Source organism: Alligator sinensis, unplaced genomic scaffold, assembly GCF_000455745.1.
Source record: "Alligator sinensis unplaced genomic scaffold, ASM45574v1 scaffold797_1, whole genome shotgun sequence".
In the NCBI taxonomy this organism is placed as follows: Eukaryota; Metazoa; Chordata; order Crocodylia; family Alligatoridae; genus Alligator; species Alligator sinensis.
In genome coordinates this window covers 52,764-65,797 of record NW_005842839.1, presented here as the reverse complement: position 1 = coordinate 65,797, position 13,034 = coordinate 52,764, and the positions used below count along the sequence as shown (strand labels likewise).

At 44.1% G+C, this 13,034-nt stretch overlaps 1 pseudogene; it reads right to left on the bottom strand.

The window, feature by feature from the left end:
• Nucleotides 1–2,490: 2,490 nt before the first annotated feature.
• On the bottom strand, nt 2,491–12,461 carry LOC102368558 (annotated as a pseudogene).
• Between the last annotated feature and the right edge of the window lie 573 nt (nt 12,462–13,034).

Genomic DNA, 13,034 nt, shown 5'->3' with positions numbered 1-13,034 from the left:
TTCCAGGGCATCAGAGCAGGTCTTGCATGTCTACAGGCACCCTATATGACTAGTTTAAGCTAAAAGGGTTAGTTTTCATTATGAAGAGGTTTCAATTGAAATCCTTGAAATATTCTTGTTATGCCATTCAGCAAATACTTCTCATGCCAGTAGTACTTACTCATGTGTGCTGAGTTCAGTGGCATTACTTAAGTAGGTATGGATTAGTTGCATGTTTAGGACATGTTAGTTATGTTCAAAGCCCTAATATTTGCTACTGAAATGTACTGTATTTTATTTTTCCATGTGGTCCAGCCTAGTTAACAATCTTAAGTAATGAGATAGTGGTTAAAAAATGACATATATGTATCAGCTAGACAACATTGTAATATGAATTCACTGTAAAACCTATTTTTTGATAAAAGCATTAGAAGGAGGCAGCAAGGGAGAAAATAAATGTAAATATTAGTGTACTCAATTTCCCTGTGGGAGTATTGATTTCATTCATCTTATCTGAAAGATAGAATGACTAAGCAAAAAAAGTCCAACTTCAAAAGCATCACTTCAATAAGAAATTGGAGTATAGAAGGAGGGGAAGAAAAATGATTAATGTTGCTTTGTTAGAATGTGAAAAAATTCAATTCTTTTTCATGAGGGATTCATCATTTTCCTCTTTGTTCTACAGCCATCTTAATAAGCATTTGATAAATGTCCATTTAGCTGTAACAGAAAAATCATGTTGAAAATCTTGGTTCATGGGTCATTTTTCACAGCATTCCATCTTAATAGTAAAAAAAACGTTATCAGACTGCCTATACAACTGCTTTATGTCTTGGGTTCCAAACAATTCTCAGAAGAAAGCAGTGAGGAATTTCATCATGAATGAGAAAATATTTATGGTAAAATAGTGTATAATATATAAATTCACATCAAGGTGGACCAGTTTATATGAAAATGCCACTGGAGATCTTGATCTTAGTGGAGATGCACATTATTCTGAATATATTAATTCAGAGTAAAGCTGCAAATACCCTCATAAGGATTTTATGTTTTTACATGTCTGGGTTTTCTGAATGTTGTCAAAAGACATGAAGGAGGGAGAGAATACTAATATTTATAATATTAACAGAGCAATAAGATTTTGTCCTTTACAAAAAAAACAGAGATAATCATGAACCCTGTCTTGAGAAGTATGCCACAGTGAGGTATCATTTAGCAGGCTCTGGGTAAATGCATCTCTAGGGTCCCTTCAGCACCCACACTCCCGTATATGATATTTCTTATGCTAGTTCATATGTTAGCAGTAATGTGCAAACTTGTAGAGGCTGAAAGAGGAAAAGAAAACGACTCAAGAGTGACTGCTACTGCATTCATTTCACATGCAAGGGATCTTTGTTTCTCTCATTTTCCAAGGAGCATCAAAACTCGGTTATTATGTTGGATAGACTGGCAAAACATTTAAGAGGTAATGCTTCTGTCATGGGGAAGTTGTAAACCATGTGATCTGACTTGAGTAAAATCATTACAGATGGCAGGCAAATATTAGAACAAGTGTGTAAAGAAGTATTTTTAAGGTACTATACTGAGTTCCTTCAACTCTGTTGTTGTAAAAGAAAATTAGATTAATAGTTATTGTTTTGCTTTTAAAAGTAAGTATCTTACTTGCAAAAATAAAATTTTGAAACAAGTACATAGATGATTTATTTAATGGTAATTGTAACCGGGCAAGGAACAGCCCTATTCCTTTGGTGCTATAAACTCGCGAGTACAGGGGAGAGTCAGGTCAAGGGCAGGGCAAGGATAATTTCTTAGTAGACCCAGCTGGGGAGAGGGATCGCACCCAGGGTGAATGTTGCCTGATTAAGAGCCAGTGGTTATTAAAGCCCATGGCAGGGAGGGGGTTTCTTTGTTCCCTGGAGCACAGTGTAAGGAGAGTCAGTGGGGAAAGCCAGGAGCAGCAAACCCACCACTGGAACACATCACTGATAAGACCCGCTGACCAGGTGAAGGTAAACACGGTGACCGTTGAAGCAAAGAGGTGAGAGAGGGAGAGAACAGATACTTACCAGATTGATCCTGTGGAAGAAATCAAACTTCGTGTTGTGGTTGTATCAGAATTGGCAGAGCCATCTTGGTTTATTTAAAGCTATACAAGTGATCACAAGGAGGGTTCTCAAAGGAACTCTGACCTCTACAAGTTTACAAGCGTATTTATACTTTAGACAGCGAGAAAAGATGCAGAGTTCAGACAAAGCAACCTTGAGAGAAACAGAAAGAAGTTGATCATTTGTTTGTCACACTAAGCAGTTTACTTATTCAGGAAAAAAAACACTGTTTTGGGAACAGTTATCAGCTTCTGGTTTGAAGGAAAGGAAGATGTTAACATCTGCACACAGAGCTATCAAAACAAAACAAGGCATGAAGGTTTGTTTTTTTTCTTAGAACATTTTGAAACATATGGCATCAGCATCTTTTTCTCTTCTCGTTCTCTCTCTTTGCCTCTCCTCTTAGTCAAGTAAGAGGCCTGGTTACACTTATTTCCACAATCCTCAGGTAGAGAGAATGTCCCACGGAGGAAAAATCCAGTGGTACCTGCAAAAGAAGGAAAGAGAATGAGACTGGAGGCGAGCTGATAGCCTCAGGGGAGTGGGTTGCACGGCAGTGGAGGGCGAGGGAAGACCGCATGCTGTGAGAACACCCGGGGTTATCCACAACCCATGGGGAATTCACTAATAAACCAATTTACTTTTATCCTGCTTCTGGGGTGATTTACTTATACCCTCTCTCATTGGGGAATTAACTCCTTATTTTTCCATCACTTCAAGGCAGGGCAGATGAGCCCCAGGGAGAGAGTTTTCATTATTCACCCCCACATGGCCACAGTCATATACAATGCTACCTTTTAAAATTTGTGGAGTTGTCCAAAAATTTGTTAAGTGGAGAAATTCATGATGGAGTCAGTCATGTATTTGATGCAGACTTCTTTATTTATAAAGTACAATGTCCTCTTTTCTTAAACATACAAAGACTCAAACAACAGAAAAAAATATTCTTTGTTTTCATCCTAAAGCCTCCTTAAAACAGCACTTAATCCAAAATCCTCATAAGGCTTTTTTTCTTGGGCTACACAGTGTTCATTAGACTGCATCTGGTGCACTCTTCTCTTTCTCTGGGACTATTTCAGTGCTGTTTCTTTTTCACACATACCTATACATGTCTACTTAAACCAATACCCAGTAATGCTCAGATCTTATAACTCAGTTCTGAGATCAGTCTGTCATATGCCTGTGTTTTGGATGTGAGGCAACGAACTATCCTTTCAGAAAGAAACTTAATTGTTTCTTACACTCTTTATTAAAGATAGCTTTGAGGGTACAAGCTCAGTTTGACTTTGAATGACTGTTTACTTGACACAACTTTATTAATAGGTGTGGCCGTACATTGCTTATTTAAATGTAGCTAATAACTTTGTATGTCGAAAGGCTAGTCTGAGAATGTTCCCTAGAGATGTATGCAATATTTTCAACATGACTCTCAATCTTTCTTCTTTGTTTACTTAACTGTGGAGCCCTGGATTTCCGTCTCCCTCTGCCCATGGCTCCAAAATGCCTTTCTGAAGGTCCTCATTCTTCACCCTATGCTTCATTAATGGACTTCAATTTTCCCCACATTTTTCCAAAGTCCTTGATTTTTCTGCCTTATTTCTAGATCTCAGATTTTGTTTCACAAAGTCATTTTGAAACATCCCCCCGCCTTTTTTTTTTTTTTCAAAATTTGTGTTCTCCTATCCTCACTGTGGTAAGCCCTCCATGTTTTTTTATTTTTTTCTTTCTTCTTAATTACCAAAACAATATTCTTTCTGGCTGCCTGGATTCACACATCAGATACTGCTTCCTTCTAACAAAACTAGCGTTAAAACTGACCTACAGTGATTCGTGTTCTGACCATGTCTGGTTCTGGTCATACTGATTTTCTTCCAACATCTGAGTAACATTTGGGATCACTGTTTCCATGGCTCAAAGAACCTGGTTCTCAAATATCCCTCTGTTCTCTGCTTCTTGGTCCTCCCTACCCCCACCCCCTCACACAGCTAAATGCTACATTTCTATTCTTTTCCCAGTTCTGCTTCATCCTTCCTTCAATATCTTTCCCTCCTTTACATTGTTTTCTATGCTTTCAGTTTTTCCTCTTGACAAATATTTTTCAGGTGGCCCATTGTTCTTATCCAGTGGATATATATGCATCTTTCTAGAGACTGTAAATCTTGGAAATTCATTTAAGCTTTTGTGCACTGGACTGATCATTGCAGGGACAGCAAGGTCCCTGATATTGAGCACCTGCTCAATGGACAGGAGCAGCACAGCTGTTCTGGGACTAGCATAAGTTACTTTTGTTTCTATAAGTAGAAATACTCCATTCACTTCTGCCTATTACTTTGAAATCCCAAAGACCATACAGGAGGTTAGTGCTGATACTAGTCCTTTACTTATAGTTTGGAGCTAGGAGAGAATATTGGAATTTGGGCATTTGGGTCTGCATGTATGTGTATAATTTCCATACAGACGTTAAAAGTTAGTTTGAAGCTTAAAAACCTACAATTTATAGTTTCATAGTAGGTAGGGTTGGAAGGGACCTGGGCAGATCATCAAGTCCGACCCCCTGCCATGGGCAGGAAAGAATGCTGGGGGTCAAACAATCCTGGCAAGGTCTAGCCTCCTTTTGAAGAACCCCATGGTAGGATCGAGCACCACTTCCCTTGGAAGTTGGTTCCAGATCCTAGCTGCCCTGACTGTGAAGTAGTGCCTCCTGATATCTAGCCTGAATCTACTCTCCATCAACTTATGGCCATTATTCCTTGTTACTCTCAGTAGTGCTTAGGGGAACAGAGACAATGGCCTTGGCCAGTTTATAGATGGCCACCAGATCCCCTCTCCAGCCTGTAGGTATGCTGCTGGTTCTTTCTCCCTAGGTGCAGTACCCTGCACTTGTCATCTGTCTTCAAAGTTCATGAGGAGAGGATTTACAGGTCACTATTACTTGGAAGGGTCTATTGGTCAGGGAAAGATGCTTTTTAGTCCAAAAGGTTAAGTACTCTCTGTGATAGATGGTTGGATTTATGAGAAACCATTTTCAGGAGGAGAGACACTGAAGTCATGTTCCCATCTTGCCCAGCATGATGCTTTCACTCAACTGACATGCCCCTAGCAACATAAATCACTTCACTGTGTACACTTTTCCTCTGGGAATAGGATAGTGCCAAAAAATGTGAAAGATATACGGACATAAAAAATAATGTCCACTTATGTCTCCACTAGTGGGGAAGATGGCAGCTACTTTTCAAAGACAGTTAACTGCACCTCCACCAAATGCATTTCCCCTGTGTTTGCCAGATAAAGTTCTTCTCAACACACTTCAAATAATGTTTGTGTTGGGTAGTAGCTTGGACCTCCTATTTATACATCAGGACTCCACTTTGCTAATCTGTACAACAAACAGACAAAACTGCTTCAGTCCCAAAATGCTTACACTCTAAATCAGCAGTTCCCAATCTGTGGTACACAGACAAACTGTTAATGGTACACTTGCTTCGCCCAGACCTTCTGCCCATGAGGGTGGGAATGAGGCACCTATGTGTACCCCCCCCCCCCTCCAAACATACCATATTGTACCTTGCTTCTACCCTCATGAGCAGAAGGGCCCGGCCCAGCCAGCACAAAGCTCCTGGGTGGGGCTACTGCTGCTGCCACTGCTGCTGAAGCTCTTGGGGACCTGCTCCACTTCCCCAGTCTCCTGCTGGCTTTGTGAAGCAGGTAGGGAAGCAGTGGAGGTGGGGCTGCTGCTGAGTGGGATTGCAGAGTATGGGGCTGGGCCTGGGGCTGGTGGCAATGTAGAGCCCACGACCATGGGGGAGATGGCAGCACACAGCTTGGGTGGGCAGTGTGTGAATGTGAGGGAAGGTGAGGAGTGTAGGGACTCCTCCCTATTGTATGCAGTCCTGGCAGGTGGTGGCAGCAGCAGCAACAGCAGGAGGTGGGGGCACTCAGGGAACTTGTGCCCAGTGCAGGCACTCAGTGGAGCATGGCCCAGCATTGCACATTGCAGTGAGGGGTGCAACTTCTGCTGGGCTGTGTGCATCACCAGTGCTCCCTGTGTACACATGCAGCTTTTACAATCTCCAGGCATGGGAGAGAAGTCCTGCATGCTGGAGCTGGCTGACTTTGTTGCCAGGGCTGTGTGGCATGGGAGGGAAGCTCCAAGTGCCTTCCCTTGGGGCAGCAGGGAAGGCAGCCAGCTCCAGTGTGCAGGACTTGTGTTCTGTGCCTGGAGAGTGCAGGGGATGCCAGCAATACAGACTGCCCAGTGGAGGATGTGCCCTTCACTGTGGTGTGCAGCACTGGCCTGTTCCCTGAGCACCCCCACCTGTTGCTGTGCCATAGGGGGAGTGCAGGGGTCCCCCCACTCCCTCACCTTTCCTCACACCCCACAAACCCCTTGCACCCACACCCTGCTCCCACAACCCCCCACATATACACAACCCCCCAACATACCCTATGCTCCCCCACACATGCAGCCACACCCCCTCACAAGCCCCTCCATACCCTACCATACACACACACCCTACAACCCACCCCACACACATGTACATTCACCCTCCCACATCCCATTACACATCCACCCCGCCCCCCATTTTAAGTGCTGGTGGTACTTAAGGTTTTATCATTTTAAATTGGTGGTGCACAACCTGTCAGAGTTTGGGAAGTGCTGATTTATATCTCTGTCTATGTCCTGGATGAATGAGTAAAGGGGTGGTATGTCAATCTTAGATGAACCCCCAGGTGAGATGCACAATGGAGGAGTGGCAGAAGGTGCCCACCGGAACCAGGGCTGCTCAGGCTAGTGTGGTGGAGGCTCCCCAGGTACAATTCAGGAACAGATGTGAGGCTCCGGCAGCCTTGGAGGAGTAGGACGAAGGGGATGCCTCCAGTGGGGATGGTGCCACTCCATGCATGATGCAGACTGCACAGAGAGGGTGCATCAGGAGGAAAAAACACTGGGTCCTCATCACTGGGGATTCCATCCAAAGGGGAATGGAGGGTCCCATCTGCTGACCCGACCCCATGGCACACGAGATTTGCTACATGCCTGGGGCTCAGATTCAGGATATCATAGAGAGGATCCCAGCCTACATTCGACCCTCAGACAAGTACCCCATGGTCCTTATCCATGTGGGAACAAATGACGCAGCCAGGAGCAACCCAGACCACATCATGAAAGACTTCAAGGCCTTGGGGGCCAAGCTCAAGGAGACAGGGGCACAGGTGGTATTCTCCTCTATTCTCCTGGTAAGTAGATGTAGAGGCCTGCATCGGAGAGGTTAACCAGAAGCTATGGAGTTGGTGCTACCAGGCAGGCCTCAGATTCCTGGACAATGACCCACACTTTCGCACAGGGGGTATGCTTGGGAGGGATGGGCTACATCTCTCCCCTAAAGGCAAGTGTGTCTTTTCTTCCAGGTTGGCTGATCTTATATGGCATGTCTTAAACTACCTTTGCTGGGGGATGGGGCCACAGGAGGACATGAGGACACCTCCCAGCCAAGACAGGTGACATGCACAAGGAGTACCCAAGTAAGTGACAGGAGTCCACATAGTCCTAAGAATCAGGGGGTGGTACACACACCAATACAAGGCCTTAAATGCCTCTACACTAATGCTCATAGTATGGGCAATAAGCAGGAGGAACTCCCCCTCCAGATAGCTTGTACAAACCCAGACATAGTAGGGCTCACAGAAACCTGGTGGGATTCATCCCATGACTGGTGGTAAACATTGGGGGCTACAGACTATATAGGTGGGATAGAATGGAGAGGAAAGGCAGGGGCGTGGTGCTCTACATCAAAGAGCAATACACGTCCTCAACTAACAGGAAGGGTTAGAGGAGGGGCAGACTGAAGTGCTCTGGGTCAGAATACAGGGGGGGCATGGGGAAAGGGATTTAACGGTGGGGGTCTACTACAGACCACCCAACCAAGGGGAAGAGCTGGACTGTGAATTCTCGGGTCAGCTTGCGGAGGCAATTAAGTCAAGGGATGTAGTCATCATGGGTGATCTAAATTACCCAGACATATGCTGGGAGGAGCAGTCAGCCAGGTCTGACCACTCATGAAGGTTCCTTGCTGAGATACAGGACCTCCACCTAACTCAGGAGGTGCACAGTCCCACCAGGGGGAATGCCCTGCTGCACCTGGTCCTGGCCACAGGCAATTACCTGGTGAGGGGACGCTAGGTTCTTGACCGCCTGGGCACCAGTGATCATCACCTACTAGATTCACCATCCAGTGCAGGGTGTCAAGGGCCTGCAGCAAGGCAGTAGCCCTTGACTTCAAGAGGGCCAACTTCAATGAGTTGAGGAGATTGGAAGGAAGGATACTGGGGTCCTGGAGGATAGGGGAACTGGGTGTCCAAGATGGGTGGTTGTTCCTTAAGGAGATGATCCTCCCAGCCCAAGGGGTGACAGTCCCAATGAAAATCAAAGGAGGCAAGAGTGCTCAAAAGCCCCCTGGCTCACTAAAGGCATTCAGGAACACCTGAAAGCCAAAAAGGAGGCATACACCCAGTGGAAGGGAGGGGCTATCACCAAAGAGTATACCTCCATTGCTCAGATTTATAGGGGGGCTGTTAAGAAAGCTAAAGCAGATATGGAACTAGGGCTTGCATCAAGGATCAAGGACAATAAAAAGTCCTTTTTTAAATACATGGAGAGTATGAAGAAGGCCCTGGGTAACGTGGGACCCCTGCAGGATATGCTTGGCAATCTGGTGGCTACACCAGAGGAAAAGGCAGACCTTTTTAACAAATTCTTTGCCTCCATTTTTTTGTGCAGGGACCAGAACATCTCCCCCACTAGGATTCAGGACCAACTCAGGAAAGACTCCGCCAGGCCTAGGGTCAGGGAGGAATGAGTTAGGGAACTTCTGGAGGGGCTGGACATGCTCAAATCAGCAGGTCCAGACACACTCCACCTCAGGGTGCTGAGGGAATTGGCAGGGGTCATTGCGGGGCCCCTGGCACAGCTTTATAAGCACTCGTGGTGCTCTGCCCAGGTGCCAGAAGACTGGAAGAAGGCCAATGTGGTCCCCGTTTTCAAAAAAAGGAGGAGGGAGGACCTGGGCAAATATAGGCCCATTAGTCTTACTTCAATCCTGGGGAAGCTCTTTGAGAAAATTATCTAGGAGCACATCTGTGAAGGACCAACAGGGGGGATGATGCTCAGTGGCAACCTGCATGGGTTCATTAGGGGCAGGTCCTGTCAGACCAAACTGGTTGCCTTCTGTGATCAGGTCACATAATCATTGGATGCAGGTGTTGTGGTGGATGTAGTCTTTCTGGACATCAGGAAGGCCTTTGACACTGTCTCCCACCCCATTCTCATTAAAAAGCTAGGCAACTGTGGCATTGATGCCTACACAGTGAGATGGATCACAAATTGGCTGAGGGGCCCCACCCAGAGAGTGGTGGTGGACGGGTCATATTCGACCTGGAGGGATGTGGGCAGTGGAGTCCCCCCAGGCTCAGTCCTTGGGCCCGCACTGTTCAATTTCTTTATTAGCGACTTGGACAAGGGGGTGAAAAGTACCCTATTCAAATTCACGGATGACACCAGGATTTGGGGGGAGGTGGGCATGCTAGAAGGGAGGGACAGGATACAGCTGGATCTGGACAGGCTACAGGTGTGGGCAAATGAGAATAGGATGTGATTCAATACTGACAAGTCCAGGGCTATAAGAACCAGCAGCATACCTATAGGCTGGGGAACTCCCTTCTCAAAAGCACAGTGGCAGAAAGGGATCTTGGAGGCATTTTCCATGCCAAAATGAACATGGGCCACCAATGTGAGGACGCGGTCAGTAAAGCTAACTGCACGTTGTCATGCATCCACAGAAGGATCACGAGCAGGGCCAAGGAGGTGATCCTCCCCCTCTATGCAACACTGGTCAGGCCATAGTTGGAGTATTGTGTCCAGTTCTGTGTGCTACACTTTAGGAGGGATGTGGCCAGCATCAAGATGGTCCAGAGGAGGGTCACTCACATGATCTGGGTAAAGCAGGGCAGACCCTAGGAGGAGAGGCTACAGGACCTGAACCTGTTCAGGCTTCACAAGAGAAGGCTGAGAGGAGACCTGGTGGCCATCTATAAACTCACACTTGTTATTTGGTTGGGGGTGGGGGAGGGGAGGAGAAGGGAATTAAGCTCCACTTTGGAGCCAATCCAGTGGAGAGGGGCTGGGTGTCTGCAGCCTCTCTCCCCTAGCCTCCACCTGCCAGCTCTGGTGCTATCTTCAGGATGAGAGGGGGAGAGGAGGGAGCTCTGGGCTGAGGTTTCCCAACCTCCACTGAAGGGGAGGTGGATTGGAGCCCCCCATGATGTGGGAGAGATCCAATCCAACCACTACCCTCCTCCAATGTTCCATTATCTATTTTGATGTCTTATTTTGCAAATTATGGATATCGTAGAGGAATCCAAAGACTGAATCAAGCTGATATATCTGTTCAAATCTCTCTTTCACTGACTCTATTGCAGTATTAAGGACTGCAAAATAGAAGTTTATTTTGAATGTTTGTTTTGGGTCCTGAACTGACTCATCCTTTGTTTCATATGTGAACTGCTGCTTCTTTTTCTGAATGTGTACTGGTTCTGGTTCAAAGTTTGTTGGTAGGTCTAACTCTTCAGCAAGCTCATGAGCATCTACCAGTGTCTCTTCAAACCCTTTATCACTCCTGCATTCCTCCAGAAATGTTTTTTTTTTTATTTCAGTTGTTGGATAGCAGAATGCATGTCAAAGTCCTTTGCCTGAAGTTGCTTACTAGTAAGGTTGATCTCAAAAAGGATGTTATACCACAAAATGAGTGAAACCACAAATTTGAACTTGGAAAGGACATTTGCAAGAGCTTCTGCATCAGTGCGTGATGCATTGCCAGATGAACCTGTGAGGGTAGTATCATCAGAAATTTCAATTAGTGCATCATAGCTATTGCCAAGCTCATAGCAAAGAGGCTTCAAGGCATCAATTTGACTCTCCCATCTTGTTTCACTCAATGGTTTCACTGTTAGAGAAGGCACATGGTGACTAAGAACTTCCCAACAGCATGTTAAACCTGAGAAAAACACATAAAAGCATTGCACTAGGTCAAAGAAACTACTTGCCTCCAAACAACATCTGGCAGCATCATTGACAACCAAATTCAGAGTATGTCTATTGCAAGGAACAAAAAAGGCCTGAGGATTAATTTATATTATTCTCCCTTGTACACCATTGTCTTTACTCTTCATATTACTCCCATTGTCATAGCCTTGGCCACATAAGTTATCAACAGATAATGACATTCCTTCAAGCTCTTGTAGAATGCTACCAGTCATAAAGCACCAGTCGTTTCCTTCAACTGTACAAACCCCCCAAAATGTTCCTTTATGATCATTTCAGCATTATCCACATCTGCAGATTTTGCCACATCTACAAAGTGAATGATCATTGTAATCTGTTCAACATGACTCACATTTTGTGTACAGTATACAATTATTGAAAAGTATTTTGCAGAATGGGCAGCTTCTAAGATTTTCTCTTTAACAGCATTTGCTAGGAGTTGAATCAGTTCATTCTGCAGCCTTTTCCCAAGGTAATGAACATGTGTTTCATGGTCACTTATTTTATATAGATGCTCTTTCATGTCTGGATCAAACAAGGCCATGTATTCAATACATTTTACAAAGTTTCCATTACCAGCACTGTATAATTTTTCATTTGTCCTGCAGAATGTCAGGTTTTGCCCACTGAGAACTCTCACTAAAGCAATCAGTCACTCCAGTATTTGCTGCCAGTATTCTTCTTCTCACTTGATCCCAGATAAATTTTCTTCATCAATAGTTTTCTGTTTTTTCAGTCATGTTTCAAGTTCTTTCCCGGTTAGGAAGTTTTCCAAATGTTCACTACTTTTTTCATGAGAAGAACGAATTGCAGATATGTTTTTCCAGTCCTTTGAACCATTTTCAGTAAGGGATGATGCACCAATTGCTTTACTGCTAAACAGCTTGCAGCAGAAGCAAAACCTGAGTCTTTTAACACTGAATATTGTAGTCACTGTCAATGCTTTTCTTCCCCATTGGTGAATTTTCTCTTGTAATGATGTGCAGAGAATTTTCTTTGATTTCCATCTTTAGGGAAGTGAAATTCCTGAACTTGTTCAGGTCCATGTTTCACCAGAATTTGTTGCACATGGCCATCACATCTAGGCCATGTAGCAGGGTCCCTGTACTGTAACTTGTTTGCACCTTCCTCATTTTTCACATATGTTTCTTGTGCTCCCTTATAATCTTTATCTACCTCAAGTTCAGCATGTGTGTCTGTATGTGAATACATTTTCTCAGTTTCAGTGTCACTTTGTTGCTGTAAGCTGCCTTTATCTTGTTGTTGTGAACTGCTTCCATCTTGATGTGGGTGAAATCAAAGATATTTCAGGAAGAAACCCCCTAGTTTTGCTTGTTCTTATTATGATACTGAGCTCCAGATGTTTTATTTTTCCATCTGCCACTGAAACAGTTTTAAACTGTTTCAAATAAATTATCAATATAGAGAACAGTCAATCTAAGTACAGTTTCAAAGAAAATTCTGACTGTGATGATATTAATAATTGCGTGCTTCTGTATATGCATGTGCATGTGTGTTAGAGCCTGGGATGGAAGGGAGCTTTAATTTTTTAAAAGGAGATATTAATAAAGCTATTTTTTTTTAAACAGTAGATCATTCTCCTATGAGGCTGCTGTGTTCTGAAATATGTAATTTATTTACTTTTTATAAACACACACATACACACACAAAATTGTGTATGCATTTTATATAGAGATATATAAAATAAATTGTTTTGGGACATAGAGGCAGCATATGGAAAGCATCTGTTTTTAAAAAAATAGCCTTATTTTAATATCTCTTTTAGGAAAGATGACTGCTTTCCATCTCATTTTCTGAAGGGAGAATATCTATCTATATCGATATAGATTTAG